Here is a 14,678-nt window from a genome sequence, read left to right on the forward strand (position 1 = left end):
TTCTCCCAGTTGTTTCAAAAGAATATTAAAAACACCAAAGGCTGGTGTTGGTGCTGTGGTATTAATGTGGTGCATTGCATAGTCAAAGTAGTTTCTCCAGAACAAAGGAGGTAAGAGAATGGATTAAGAAAATTATAGAAGTTATTGTTATCAGACCTTAATGATGAAGTGGCATAACATGCACTACCAAAAGAAGTTTTGTCATCAAGAAACAAAGAGAGGTTATGGAAGACAGAAGTAGTCTGAGAAGATTTCAGAGATCTGTGAAGAACTGTGTTGAAAAGCAGGAGACAGAAGTCTTGGAAGTTGAACTAATGAAGAAACATGAGACCTTTGCAAATAGCAAATTTATCCAAAGATGATGCATGTTTGACCTTGTGTGCTGTTTTTGGCTGGGACAGAGTTAATTTTCTTCATAGTGGCTAGTATGGGGCTATGTTTTGGATCTGTGCTGGAAACAGTGCTGCTAATACAGGGATATTTTAGTTATTACTGAGCAGTTACTATGTGAGAGGCATGAGGGGAGTTTCCTCTAGGAGATAATATTTTAAGAAAAAACCAGGATAGGAGACGAGACCACTTCATGGAGATAGGCATATTTTTTGTGAAATTGATGCCTAAGACTTTGGGTACTTCTCTCAAACTTCATACCTTCACAGTGGCTAATGAAAATTTGTAGTGAAGAATTAGCACTTCAAAGTCCATTGAAATGAGTGGATACTTTTCAAGCCACTTCTTGGCCTTGGACCTGGGCATCAATAAGCCTCCTTTGTAGGCATTTCCTTTCCCTCATCAGGCGCGAGAGCATTCTCGGGTTCCTATGCGGCCGAGTGGATAACTTCAATGCATATAAACATGTGAATATGCATGAGCTCTCAAAGATACCATAATTCACTAAATCAAATTGTTTAAATTTGTCCCCAAAATAAGTTCTTACAAAAGAAGTTGCTGAAATAGGTTTCTATGGATATCTCACTTCTTTAAAGCTGGTTTCATCCACATAATTCCCCTTCTTTCAGGAGTCTGTCAGAGTTTCTGACTGTTTAATTCATTGCAAGCCAGCTGAAACTGGGAAGTCCATAAAGTTGCCATAGTAACTGAATGGACAAAGACTTAATTCACTAGTTTATATAAGCCAGAACTCATATCCTGCAGATAGTAATGGTCTTAAATTATTTAGGTCTATAAAGTTCACTGTTAATGGATTATATATATATATTTCATAAATAAGTGTCAGTTCCTTAGTTAGTGAAAAATAGGCTTTGATTGCCCCGTGATATCTCAAAAGTAGTTGTATGTTGGATAGTAAGACAATCAAAAAGTCAAGGGGAATGAAAAGGAACTAGAAACCAGGGCATGGTAACAGCAGTGCTTTCCGTATTAAGAGAGGCTATGAATTATGTTATCCATTTATTTAGAGTTTATTTTGAAAAATTTTCCCAAACTGGTCTGTTAAACTCTGTAAAACCCATGTGAATTTAACAGTAACAGAGGACAACACACTTTGAATTTTGCAATCTAGTGAAAACAAAGGGACCACAGTCAATTCTTATTGTTCCCAGTCCACAGATATAATTTGCAGTGATGCTGCTCATGACACAAGATGTGGAAGAGCAAGACTGAAGGAGACGTCTCTTGAAAAATGTGTTATGAATCACATCATTTTGTCATGGGCAGCGTGATCTATTTAGGGGCACTGCATTCTGTTGGCTTAAAATAAGAGTGTGGCATAGTCAACTGTTATGCTGATGGTGTCAAGATGGATGTGACAAAATTAAGTAAAAAAAAAAATTACATATTTACTTAGTTCAGAGACTTCCCTGCTTCTCAGCTTTTTGATCATGCACTGAAAGTCTTTTGCTTTGAATTGATTTGAGATCAACCACTAACTCTAAGAACAATAATAATTTTCTTTTTCTGTCTGCTTAATTTTGACCTTCTTTCCCACACCTTCTGCTTTATGCAACATTTAGCAATTGGGCAGATTAAAATCGTAAACCAGGCCTGCTGCACTGCACCTTTCCTAAACAGCATTGGTAAATATTATAAATGTCATAAACATTCTTTGGGAACTTTGCACCAGTAAATGGACAGGGATATTTTAATCATTGAGTATACCTATAATTTGGGACGTTTTAATCATTGAATCTACCTATAACTTCAATGTCTTAGAGAACCAATTCTAGATAATTTAATTCCCTAGATTAATGAATTCTGTGGCTCTTTTTCATGACATTTCTGAGTACATCAGTTATTCATTTTAATCCTGCAAATTTGAAAAAATAGCCGAGATGGGAATTGTCACTGCAGCTTTATTGTATTTTTTGTTGCTTTATTTCATTCTTTTCTTGCATTTTAATTTTAGTGCCAGCTTTCAGCAGGATGTTGAACCTGAAAGATTCACCTGCACATTTAATTCTGAGAGCAGACTGACACCTATGTTTCTCCCTGGGTGGAATTCCATTGCTCACCATGGTATCAGACTTTACCACTAGATTTATATTTTGTGTCATGCCGGCTATCTCCTATCATTCCAGGAGGTTTGGATCCTTTCATAGATTCTTGCCCAGGACTTGTAAATAGTGGATAAATGGCATGAGAGGTAACAGGATGTGGAAAAATATTCAGAGAAATGAAAAGATTGTTAACAAAAGTGAAAGAAAACAGGGAACAGTTAGATACACCACTACTGTGAATTTCTTTCATTGTCCCATACAATAATAGAAGAGTTGGGGTGCTTTTTTTTTTAGGTAAGTTTGGCTTTGTCCAGGAAGCTCTCATGAGCTGTGAGATAACATAGGCAGTTACCTTAATGATAGGTTTCCTCTCATCTCCCTTCTCCAAAGTCCACTACTGTTCAGCACATTTTAACTTTTTAGAAGTCTCCTATTAAAAATGTTTTTATTAGAAAATGCCCTATAATTCAGGACTTCTGATATAAAACTAGATTTTGTGGGGGGTTTTTTGGTTAGTTTCCCCCCCCCCCCCCAAAGGCTGTTACAGGGCATATGAATTTTGTACTGTGCGTGCTAGAGCCTATGTAGCTTTCAACACTAAGCATTAATTTTAAAGAAAACTTATGTTCTCTGGACATGCAGAATTAAAATATGACTCTGAAAATCAGTGCCTAAATTCCAGAAATATATTTAACTGCTTTCACAAAAGACATCATATGCCAGTATAATGAATGGCAGGGTATTTTCCTGTGCAGTGTATTTGCAAAATACAGAGATGTTCTCAATTACCTTGGGTTGAAACTTCATTCAGTAATGCATCATCATTTCACTAGTGCTTTGTTTAAAAATACCTAAGATTAAAGTATTTAGGCAACTGTCTGAAAATCTGTGTAGAGATAAACTGGGATTACACCCTCTTCTCACAGTTTTGCTGTAGAGAATGATGAACAAGAGAGCACTAAAAATATTTTAGTCTTGAGTTCTTGCTGTTATTACCAACAACTATCAGCTACAAAAGTAAATTCTCTACATTTCCCCTCTCATTTTCGTTCAAATTACTTTTGTGACCTGCTTGCCCTAAACTGTAATATGACTCAAAATGTACGTCGCTAATGCTGATTATGTTATTGTACTATTTCACCCTCGCAGCTGTGCGGTAACAAAGGTGTAGAAACAGGGGCAGGGTATTGGCATGGTGCTCTGGAATCTTAAGCATTGCGCGGAAATCCCCCTCTCTGGGGGGCCAGGGCTGTTATCCATGCTAAGAACGCTAGCATAGCAATGCGGAAACAAAACAAAAAATCCCCACTGGATAGAAAGTATAATTTTTTTAACCAATAAATATAAATTTCAAGCTTCCTCAGTGGAACGTGAAAATAAGCTCTACTCAGTAGAGTAACCAATAAATCTAATGTATTAACTCATTGCTGAAATAGTGTCAAGAAGGATTAAGTAAAACTTAAAGAAACAAATGTCTGAAACATTCACACAAAACTTCCAAAAGAAAAAAGGTAACATGCCAGCTAGAACAGGGAATAATTAAGGGATTTTAGATGTTCTGAATTTGCCTTTTGGGATATCATGCCATTTTCTTTACTTCATATCAGATGAGTTTTACAGAAAACACAGAGCAATATTTAAAATAAATGAATAGAACAGTACTACTGCTTAAAATTGTAATTTGCTTGAAAAAAATATTTTACCTTGAGGAAATGGTTGAACTCTGAGCTATTCCAAAGTGGAAAAATTCCAAGCTGATCAAATTCTCTGAAATGATTCAAAGGAATATTTTTCTCTGTTAAAGAGAATCAGAAAAAAATAAATTATTGTCTCATACAAATCTAGTTGGTTCATATAAACAGGAAAAGAGGACATATTTATCCGTGGATCACACAACTTGATTTTTTTTTTTTTTTCTGCAAATTTTGATATCAAACTGGATGCTGAACTATTTTCAGCTAAGATCAAATAGACACCAAACAGGGTTTGTGAAAAGGCAATGTTAGAGCAAATTACGATCTGCTATCAGGATTCTTACAATTAAGTCTATTTGGATTTACAACACCATCTTTGTGGAAATAGTGACTGATTCAGTATACAGGCCACATAATACATCTGCAATGAAAGCACTTCACCTTGAAGAGCACTTCCTCCACAAGCTCTCAGTATAACATTCTTCTGTATCAAAAATTCAGTTCTTTTTGTGCTAAATGGTAAATGAATTGTAAGAAGTCTCCTTTTTACACTCTCAGAGGACTACCTTGCTCTTCTGCAATCCCCTTAAAGAATATTTTATAGTTTATAGCTTATAGTTTAACAAAAGTTTCTTCAGTAGCATCATGACTTCAGTGTACCTTTTCCCTCTCTTCTAACACCAGCCACTTTTGTTGTCCCTGGTCAGACCCTCTTGTTGTTTGTTGTTTGAACAAAGAAATCACCTGCTATGAATTGAAAAAAATATAAACAAAAGAAAACAAACAAATAAAACCAAAACCAAACCAACCCAACCAAAAAAAAAAAAAACAAACAAAAGAAAAATCTCCAAAAGAATCAGTTTTTTCCTGTGTAGGAAGTAGAGGGATGAAAAGAATGGAAAGCAGATTAATATTTTAAGATAATAGCTTTTGATAAGATTTTAGCATAATTTTCTAACCAATAAATAATCAACACATAAAGATTGGCTCAATACAAGAACAAATGCAAAACAGAAAGCACTTGGAGCATAATCCCTTTACCCATCTGATAATCAAGATTCTTCCTGGCTTTCTCATTCTTTATAGAAAGAGGTCTTTGACTGGTTGAGTTTAATGGAGTAAATTCAACTCTATAGGTTTTCCTTAAGGTTATCGGCAAATGGCAAATTAATCTTAAAATGTGGTAAAAGATTCCCCTGCTATAATTGTGGCCTGAATGAAGGTTACAAGAGAAAGACATTATAAGTCATTGTGACTTCAGTGAAAGATAAGTGAATGATTTTTTTTTTAAACAAAAAAATGTTTCCATGGTATTTTATGACCATTGTTTATAAATACATCGGTGTTTAAAAATGGGTTTTATATGTGAAATCCACACAGTTTAACGATTTAGTTTTTCAAAACTTGAAGAGGGTTGTTTTCTTTGAATTTATTTCCTCTCTTAAGAGAGGGAGGTGAGAATATATAACTTTAAATTTGATTTTTTGAACTGATTTTTAACTGATTGTGAACTAATTTTGAACTGTTAACTTCATGAAGCAATATAAAGCAAGATGGAGAAGGCTGTGACTAATAAACCTCTTGTGATTTGTCAGCAGTAGCCTGAATGCCTGAGCTTGGTGGTGTGACTGGCAGCAGGATTGGTCTGGCTCAGCATCGCCTGGTTATCTCCTTCCTCCAGCTGCGGGAGGCAGCAAGCCATCAGCAGCTGCTGAGGTTGTCACCTATGGTTCTCCCTTGCATCAAGCAATCGATGTGTCTGATGGGCAAATACCTTACATTGTCTTTTACACAGATGAACTTGCCGCCACTTGACAGAGTTCCAACCTTTTACACCTATTAAGGAAGGAAACAGTAATGCTGTTCTCTTCTCTCTAGGGTTTTCTATATGCTACCTCTGACTGTGTCCTAAATGAATCAAGAAATCAATTTGCAGCCTCTCTGCCTCAGTTAAATCAAACTTATTCACAGTTTCTGCTGAGTAAAAAACATCCAGTGCTTCTCCACAGGTACCCACTGTCACTTTGACAAGATATATCAGAGCCTTGGCCAAGTTACACTGTCCAAAAAGTTTAATTTTCCTTTTATTTTTTAGCTTTACTTGTTACATTTTTACTATTTTATTATCTTACCTTTATTAGTACTATTTGTGTGAATTAATTGTACTCCTAGAATCATTGCCTGCTAAATACAACTGCTAAATGAGGTAGAAAAATTAATTTTATTACCAGAAGAACAGAACATAAGATGGAATAAAGTTCCTTTTTATTGAAAAATTGTGACTACAAGATGAAATATTCTGGTGGTTTTTGTGGACTTATATGTATTATAGGCCTGCTAATAATCTAAGGGTTTATCTAATTTTTTTCCATGCCTGTGAATGGTTATTCTTTATAGCATAGATAGCATTTTTGGTTTTAATAGGCTCCCATGGTTTTTTTTAGATTGTGTTTATTAATTTAAGCACCTGAAATTTAAAGACCTAGTGCAATGTACCTATAGAGGCTCCCTCAATAGTCAATGGAAAAAGAAAGGCATCTTTATTTTCCTGCATTGTAAGAAAGGTAACTAAGATATGAAGTCTAAATAACTCTTTTTCTGTCTAGGGAGGATCTTGACAATTAACCTAAGCTAATAAATTACCTAAAAGACATCTACAAACAGGTCAGTGGAACTGCATTCTTAATCTAATTGCCATCCCTAAAGAAATATTCTATTTTTGAGCAAGTTCTTTCACTTCTGAGTTCATGCTAATATTAGTGAAGATCAAGGCACATCTTGCTAAATAAGTTAGTACTAATTTACATTTAGGAGTATAGCTCACAGTTCCTCTGATAGGAATGTTTTGCAATTTTAGGTAGAGACAAATGATTCCGGTAAAGGAAATTAGACCAGAACAAATATTTTTTGTTGATTAACTATCTTAAAACCATGTTTGAATTTCTTATAAAACATGCTATTTATCTTCTTGGTACAAGTTACCTTGAATTAAAATGTAAGCACTTTTTAGACACCTTTTGTCTCTAGATTGAACAAGAAAAAGAATGTTATATTCTCACACATTTTGAATCCCTACTTAACACAGATTGTTACCAAAATGCTTTTCTTCCATATGATTACTATGATTTATGATCAATATGATTACTATCATAATATCATACTACTACAGTATCATACTTTCATATGTAAATCATAAATACTATGTCGTACTGTAGAAAGAAAATAAACATGTTTCTTTTGGATGTGAAAAAAACATCAAAGAAAAACTAAGTTTCCTTTATTTCCTCACTTCATAGTTTTCTGTGATTTTGTCACATATACATTAAAACTTTCACATTTTTCATGCATTACAGGTGAATATGATTTCAATCCTTTACTGACATCAATTTCTTCTCCAATAGGTTCTGCTACGTGACTGTGTAGGCTCATCTCAATTCCTCGGTTTAGGTAATAGTGAGCATTGCTCCAACATACCCAGACTAAAAAAAGAAAGTCTATACACGACAATTGCAAACTGAAATCTAAAGTTGCTGTCTGTAAAAGGCTACTGAATTTGTTACAACAGGGTTTATCTTCAGATATCCTACTGAAATAGTATACTTTTTACTCTCCCTGACATTTATGATTAGTAATACTGAGGAATACAGTCTATCATTTTTATGATACAACACTCTGCTGTGCTGCCTTGTTTTCATTTGAAACAAAATGGACTCAATCAGATTGTAGTAGCTCAGACTTAAACAGTATTTCTCCACTTGGAAATCAGCTATTATTCTGGAGAGGCTATCTATCAGAAAAAGAGATTTAAAAAAAAAAAAAAGAAAAAAGAAAAAAGGCAAACCATGCAACAAAAAAACCATGGACAGAAAAGCAAAAATCCATGATTTACAACAACTTACCAGTTATTCACATCTTTGAATTATTTATGTTTCCAGTTTATATAATATATCTGGAAATTATGATTATAAATTTATATTTCAGAGTTTCTTTGAATGCAAAATGCAACAAACCCATGTTTGCAGACCCATATTTGGGGGTAAATTCTTGCTTTAAATTTATTTTTCCTCTGAGAGAATAGTTTAATTTGTGGGAAATAAACAATATTATTTACAGGAAAAAATGTTCTTCTAATGTAACTTAATTCTTAGGTTTGGTTTTAAGGACTCAGTGTAACAGGAATTTTTTGTTTTGTTTTGTTAATGCTGGGTCGCTAAGAGCATGCAGTTACTTGTCTGGGTCATTCAGATGGCAGTGGTGGAACTAACTAGCTCTGCCCATCAAGAGAGGATGCTTCAGGATCTGGCTTTGGGTTAGCATCTGGGGGAGGCTCAGGCTCCCATTGCACGCAGTTTGCAGTGCTCTGTTTTAGCTGCTCCTACTGATCTATCTCGTGAAATTTGCTACTTGTCTGTATATGTGTATGGCTGGGCCTGGAAGCACTAGGATGTGAAGTCCACTGCGCAGGGGAGCAGACCTGTCACCAGAACAGTGAAGCACCTTGGGTGCAGTCAGCTTCCCCATGGTTGTGGGATCAGCCAGCAGAGGACAAAAGCCCAGAAGGGCCCAGCAACAGCTATGTCCATGGGCTGGTGCAGGGTGCTGAGTGAACTTGAACAGGGAATCCTGGTCATATATTGCCTGTGGAACCAGCAACTGATGGGGGTTAGTGTTGTTCAGGGAGACACCCCGGAGGTACGTGAGGGAGGGACCCCTGGAGTATGCGAGTGGAGAAACTATTTGGGTACACGTGGGAGGACTCTAAGAGGGAACCAGAGAGACCCCAGGGACACCGACAGCCCCATCTCAGACTGCCCCACATGGTGGGGACTGCTGTGCTGACCTGCCTGATCTTCCTCTTGGAGGGCACCATCTCCTCCTGCAGGTCAGGGGAGTCATGTCACTTGTAAAAAAACTCATATAGCTGTGGTTAAAATGTTAGGGTAACCGCGCCCATTTAGTCTCCACACTGTCAAATTGGTCTTAAACTGTGACAGTCTTTGAGTCTAGGCTCTGTTTTCCCATAATCTTTAAGTGGGAAAAAATCTTTTCATAAGATGATCACTTAAAAAAATAGCTGAGATAGATAGATAGATAAAGAATTGAGTAGAATAATATTACATGTAAGGCACCAGAAAATGGGTCTAATTTTAAAACATTTGCACACTCCTGAAAGCGCCCATATGAAAAGATGAGCAATCAGCACAGTTTATCTCTATGTGACATTTCCAAATGCTATTTATACATTTCATGGGTCAGTCTTCTATGAAAATAGCTGTGTACGCCAGCTATCTAATGATCTGGCATTTGAAACCGATTCAATTTATATGTTAAATTTGATGTTAGGGGAAAACCAATACACTTACCACATTTTCTTTCTGTAAGTCTGGTTGTCATCTTAATTTGTCTGGAAATGTCTTTTTATTTTCCAGGGGTACCTCATGGGATATAAAGAAGCATAAATCATTCTAGCTCATCTACCATTGGGAATCACCGTTAAGGGTAAATTTTGGCTGAGCCAATATATATCACAGTGATACATAAAAAGAGCACCAGCAATGCCCTTAATCTTCTTCAACAGCTGTCTGCATCTCATGAGGAAAGACAGAGTGAGACATCAGCTGTTTGAAGATGAACAGGGCAGTAATTGAAACCAGCACTGTTTTCCAATTTGTTAACAAAGATGGGGGTTTTATAGTTTGCACGGTATTGGCACACATCCTTGTGTCCCTTCATTTTTTCCCTCAAGTTTTCTGTGGCTCCATGGGAAGCTGAGGCGCCTGGGAAGGGCATCATAAGCGTGACCCATTGTTGTGGCTCATGGACCCTTGGACAATGGTCTCTTTTTATGTTCTTCATCTGAGGGATGGAAGAGAGAAGGAATTCGCAGCATTTAGAAAAAAAAAAATCCTGTTTCATATCACCTCAAATGTCATGGATAAGTCAAAAGTTAAGACGACTACTAGTCTGTGTCCATCTTCTCAAAAATCCATGCAATTGCATCAGGGCACTAGAGAGCTTCTGTAGCAGTTTGCACATTCATACTTCTCATGCCAATACGTAACATTAAGCATGGTTTTGTGTACGAGGATGTGTGCTTCTATGACTGTTTTCAGTAAATTTCAAAAAATATGCAGAGAACATTTAGAGTTTTTTGGATTATATAAATTCTTACATGATGCTGTGTTATGACTTTCTCAGCTTTATTTATGAAGTTTGTTGGCAGTTTTCTTGAAATTTTCAGAGTGCTTGCAATCATCCAGAAATCACAGGTTAATGATTTAATAAAGTTTCACGTCTTTTCAGTTTTTGCTTCCTCTATTTAGTCACCATGGGTAAAACTCCTAAGAAGTAAGCTCTGTTTACTTTTGACCACATCCAGCGAGTGACAAGCTGTTTACAAAGCAATATAAAACATAGCTCCTTGTTCCATCTCCTGATAAATTTTTGTTTGGGTATCTAGATCTCATTTAACAACTTCAAATTATTAAAAAGACTCTAAATAAATACAGTTTTCTTTGGGAAGTCTTTTGATCCTGTTTTTTTCCAACCAGTTTTGACAGATGGCATTACCCCACTTCAATTTATGAACCGTGAGAGGGAAAAATTGACCATGTTGCCATGTAAATTGTTCCCCATGTATTCTACATATCCTTTTCAACATTCTGAAAAGGTTCTCTACAGGCAAAAGTGTGTTTAACTTTAGTGTCTTTATCGTTTGCCAAACATTGTCTCTGTAAATACTTTTTAATTTTTGCAATCTTTTTATTTAAGGGAACTCATCAGTTTAGTTATACCATCTGAATGCTAATAATGAAGAGCTGCAAACCTTCTTTATGCTGCATGAGAATGAGGGCAGAGTATTTAAAATATTTTTAATATAATAACAGTATATAATATTGCTTAATATAGTTATAAAAACAGCTTTAAAAAGAAAATTGTCCAGCAAAATAAAACTTCAAGAACTTTAAATTGCTATTTTATTTAGCCATATTATTCACCACTGACAGTCTTAAAGATCTGTAAATTACTGAAAAAGAGTTTATTTTGCAGAAAGATTCTATCCTGGCTAGATTCAAAACAAAATAAATACATAAAGACAGTGCTCAGTCACATCGATTTCAGTTATTCTTTTGTTATTTATATTTTATAATTTGCTCTACTAGGATGTGTTTTGACTTCCAGTGTGTAATAATTCCACGTAAAAAGTAAAACAGGAAAATGTTAGGTGACAGCTTACGCTTCCTCTAGTGTTTAGTTAGCAATTTTAAGGTTGCAACAACTGTCACTCATAAATTGGAAAAAAAAAAAAATAGTGCCAAAGCAAAAAAGAGTTTGTCCTCTATAAATTCAACATTGCAGCAAATAATATAAACCTTAGAGTTCTCCCTTAAGATAGTTTTATTAATCTTATTTCAGATATTATAATATTTTTAGTTCCAGTACTATACTGTCCAGTTCTAATCCATATTTAGTTCCAGTAATGTACTGTCTGTCCAGTACAAAGTCTTTTACTAAGGTTTTATGTCTTTTTTTCTTTTTTTTTTTCCCAATTGAATATCCCTTATGCTATTGTTTATTTGAATGTTTCTAATTTTGTTGTCTCAAAAGAGTTTGATTTAACAGTTAGGTCAGTGGCCTGAGAATGAGGGATTCAAATTTAATATCACCTTCCATTTAAAAGGTCTTCATTATGTTTGTGTCCCTGATAGAAAGCCTGCGAGTAATGTCCTTTTGAAAACTGCTGCCAGTTGCAGCTTGTTAACAGCAGCGATTGCAATTCCTTTTATGCTACAGGCAATGCGGCTGCGGAGGGAAGACCTGGATCTGTGTATCCAATATCCCATGCGATCTTGTTGACATTGCTCCATTCTCAACAACTCTGTAATGGGTATGTACCTTGTCTATTTAGCAAGGTCTGGAATGAAACCTCCCACAACACTCAGGATAGCCAGGACAGCTGAGGCTACCATACACATTCTCTGGCCTCTCAAGTCATTCATCTTCAGAAAAAAGTATTTTGCTGGGTTAAGAAGATTGAAAGGATGGATAAGGAAGACATTCTGTTACATCTTTCTTCTTTTAGCATCATGTAGATTCAAAAAGTCTTGGTAACGTAGTTGAAATACAGAAAAAAATAAGGGACCATGATGGAACACATTTCTACTGCCTGTGGCAGAAATCAAAACTTTCTGTGACTTGCAAAGCAAAATGTGAATAATGGTTTCCACCTACAAAAGAACTAATACTTTAATTCAGTATTACCTATTGTATTGTTAGATCTGTTGGAAAATTACCTGTTTTAAATTAAATTGATCTAAGAAATAGACAAATCTTTCTGATTAAGCAAAACAAGACTTTTCCAACTATATAAATAGTGAATGTAGTGCAAAGACTACAATGCAAATTTCACCCCAAAGAGTATCAAAGCAAATAAAACAAAGGAAAATGATGAAAAGCAACAAGTAGCTTAAACTATGGGCATCCTTAAAATCTGCCTGTATAGCATATCACATATTACTTTCTTATTTCAATATCAAAATGTGATGATATTATCTGATCTTTACTTCAGGTTAGTAATCGTAAAACATTCTGAAACAGAGAGGCAGCAAACTGAGTTCTTTTTTAAAATATTCTACATTTTAGCAGTTCTGAATGTAAAATGTGCATTACAATTTCAATTACCTAACACTAGGTTAAAATAGTTATATTTTGGTTCTAAAAATGCATGACTTTCCATAGTAGATTTGTAATTTTATTCTTCAATTTTAAGCTACTTTTCATATTTTGTGGGCAAGTCTCTCTTTCTTCCCCACTCCTTTACCTAAAAATAATTCCAAGAAGGGATTTTCATTGTCTGGTAGCTCTTACACCAATGCATTTTTTAGTCTGTAAAAATGCAGAAAGTCTCAACTTCAGGCACAGACCTGTATTCATTTTATGTGAGCGCTTGGTTTAACAGTTCTAACAGAAAAATGCTGAACATTTAAATGTAACATTATAACTCCTAAAATTGAGTCCAAAGATCAATTTTTGCACCTTAGAGCAAATTTATCCTGCTATAAATTAAAAGTAGTTTATCTGGAGTGTTTTTGCAACCACAACTGATTCTAAATTACAACCTATTAAAAATAATGATATAATCCAAAAGCCATGCAATTCCTACCATTTTCATACCAAAATTATTTGTAGAAATGAACGAGCTGACAGACAGCATTTTAATAACCAATCAACAGCTATTAAATATCTCTGGGCTATATTCTACTGTCTGTTTCTTGACTAGAGTCTAATCAGAAAGTAGGAACATGAAAACTAAATTGTAGCTAAACTTCCTAATAGAAGGTTTATGAAAGAAACATGCAATACAAATATTTTGCTAGTATGAATACTGCACTGCTCTTTGAATATCTTATTTGTTAATGAATTGCCATTTTACACTTGAGATCCAACAAAAGTAGGGACATCCCTTTTTTGTGGTTTGAAAGACTTTGCAGTTGCTAGGTGTGGAAGTATAAAGAGAGATGTGAACAGAAATGTGAATGTAAAGCTAAGACCAAAAAAAAAAAAGATATTATTATTGCTACAGTTGAACGGAGAGTAGCAAACCAGGGAGATTTCTAAGTGTTCCTGTAAAACAAGAGACTTTTCACTCTTCTTGATGTCACCCTCAGAAACTGTAAGCACATTTTAGTGACAATCACTTCCATAAGCGTAGATGAAGCAATCGCAAGCAGTCTGTAGAGGTGGGGGTCTTGCAAAAACAGATTGATAATCAGCATGAAAATTCTAATGTGCAAGTTGAACATAAAACAGGCTTAGTAAGTATTTCCTCTGGTAAATCCAACTTAGACAGTTGGATTTCCACAGCTATAGAAGTTATTTGGTGGACTCTGAGGAAACAAAAGCAGATTACTCTTTCTAGAGGTTTTGAGCGGCTTCTGGTTTTGTCTTTGCCTGTTGTGATTTTTGCACTTGAGACACATAGCTGAAGGTTTTTAATTTGATTTTTGAAGATAATAAAGTAAAAAAATAGAGATCTTACCTGTGTAACCTCAGGGCCTCCTAGGTTTAAAAAAAGAAGTATTGTGAAAGTTGAATTAAACATCTGATGCAGAGAAGTAAGCAGTTCTCTTTTACTTCACAGTCCTCGGAAAGCTTTAGGAGTTACAGCTTCCTGCCAGTATAAGTCACTTCTGCTTTTAGTTTTGAAAACTCTCAGTATGACACTGCTTACTGCATGCTATTTTGGGTGCCCTGAGTAAAACTATGAACACAGGCACTTTTGTGCAAAACATCATAAGGCCTCTCTGATGTTCATTCAGAGTTCAGAATTAAAATGCAGAAGGCTCTAGCAAGCAAAATACAAGCTGATTTTCTTTTTCCTAGTGGAAAAATAAAGTACTCCCTGGCAAGTAACCAAGGTGGTGGGAAGGTAATTCATTTTGTGTGAGAGTATTTTGCAAGTGAAAGGGATATGCCCTCTGTTTAGAGATTAGTCAGGGAAACAAGTGATCAATTTAGAGTAGTCACA

At 35.3% G+C, this 14,678-nt stretch overlaps 1 protein-coding gene across 3 annotated transcripts in view; it reads right to left on the reverse strand.

Moving 5' to 3' along the window:
- Positions 1-14,322, reverse strand: part of CDH19 (cadherin 19) — a 66,249-nt gene extending 51,927 nt beyond the window's left edge. The window contains exons 1-3 of one of the 3 annotated variants that reach the window (XM_054193079.1): positions 14,190-14,322; positions 4,160-4,251; positions 2,809-2,886 (exon numbers count right to left, since the gene is read on the reverse strand). The gene's annotated coding sequence lies outside the window, so the exon portion shown is untranslated. The remainder of the gene's footprint in view (positions 1-2,808; positions 2,887-4,159; positions 4,252-14,189) is intronic. The other 2 variants (XM_054193078.1, XM_054193080.1) reach the window with 2 other exon arrangements.
- Positions 14,323-14,678: the final 356 nt, after the last annotated feature.

The sequence above is a fragment of the Rissa tridactyla genome, chromosome 2 (genome assembly GCF_028500815.1).
Source record: "Rissa tridactyla isolate bRisTri1 chromosome 2, bRisTri1.patW.cur.20221130, whole genome shotgun sequence".
In the NCBI taxonomy this organism is placed as follows: domain Eukaryota; kingdom Metazoa; phylum Chordata; class Aves; order Charadriiformes; family Laridae; genus Rissa; species Rissa tridactyla.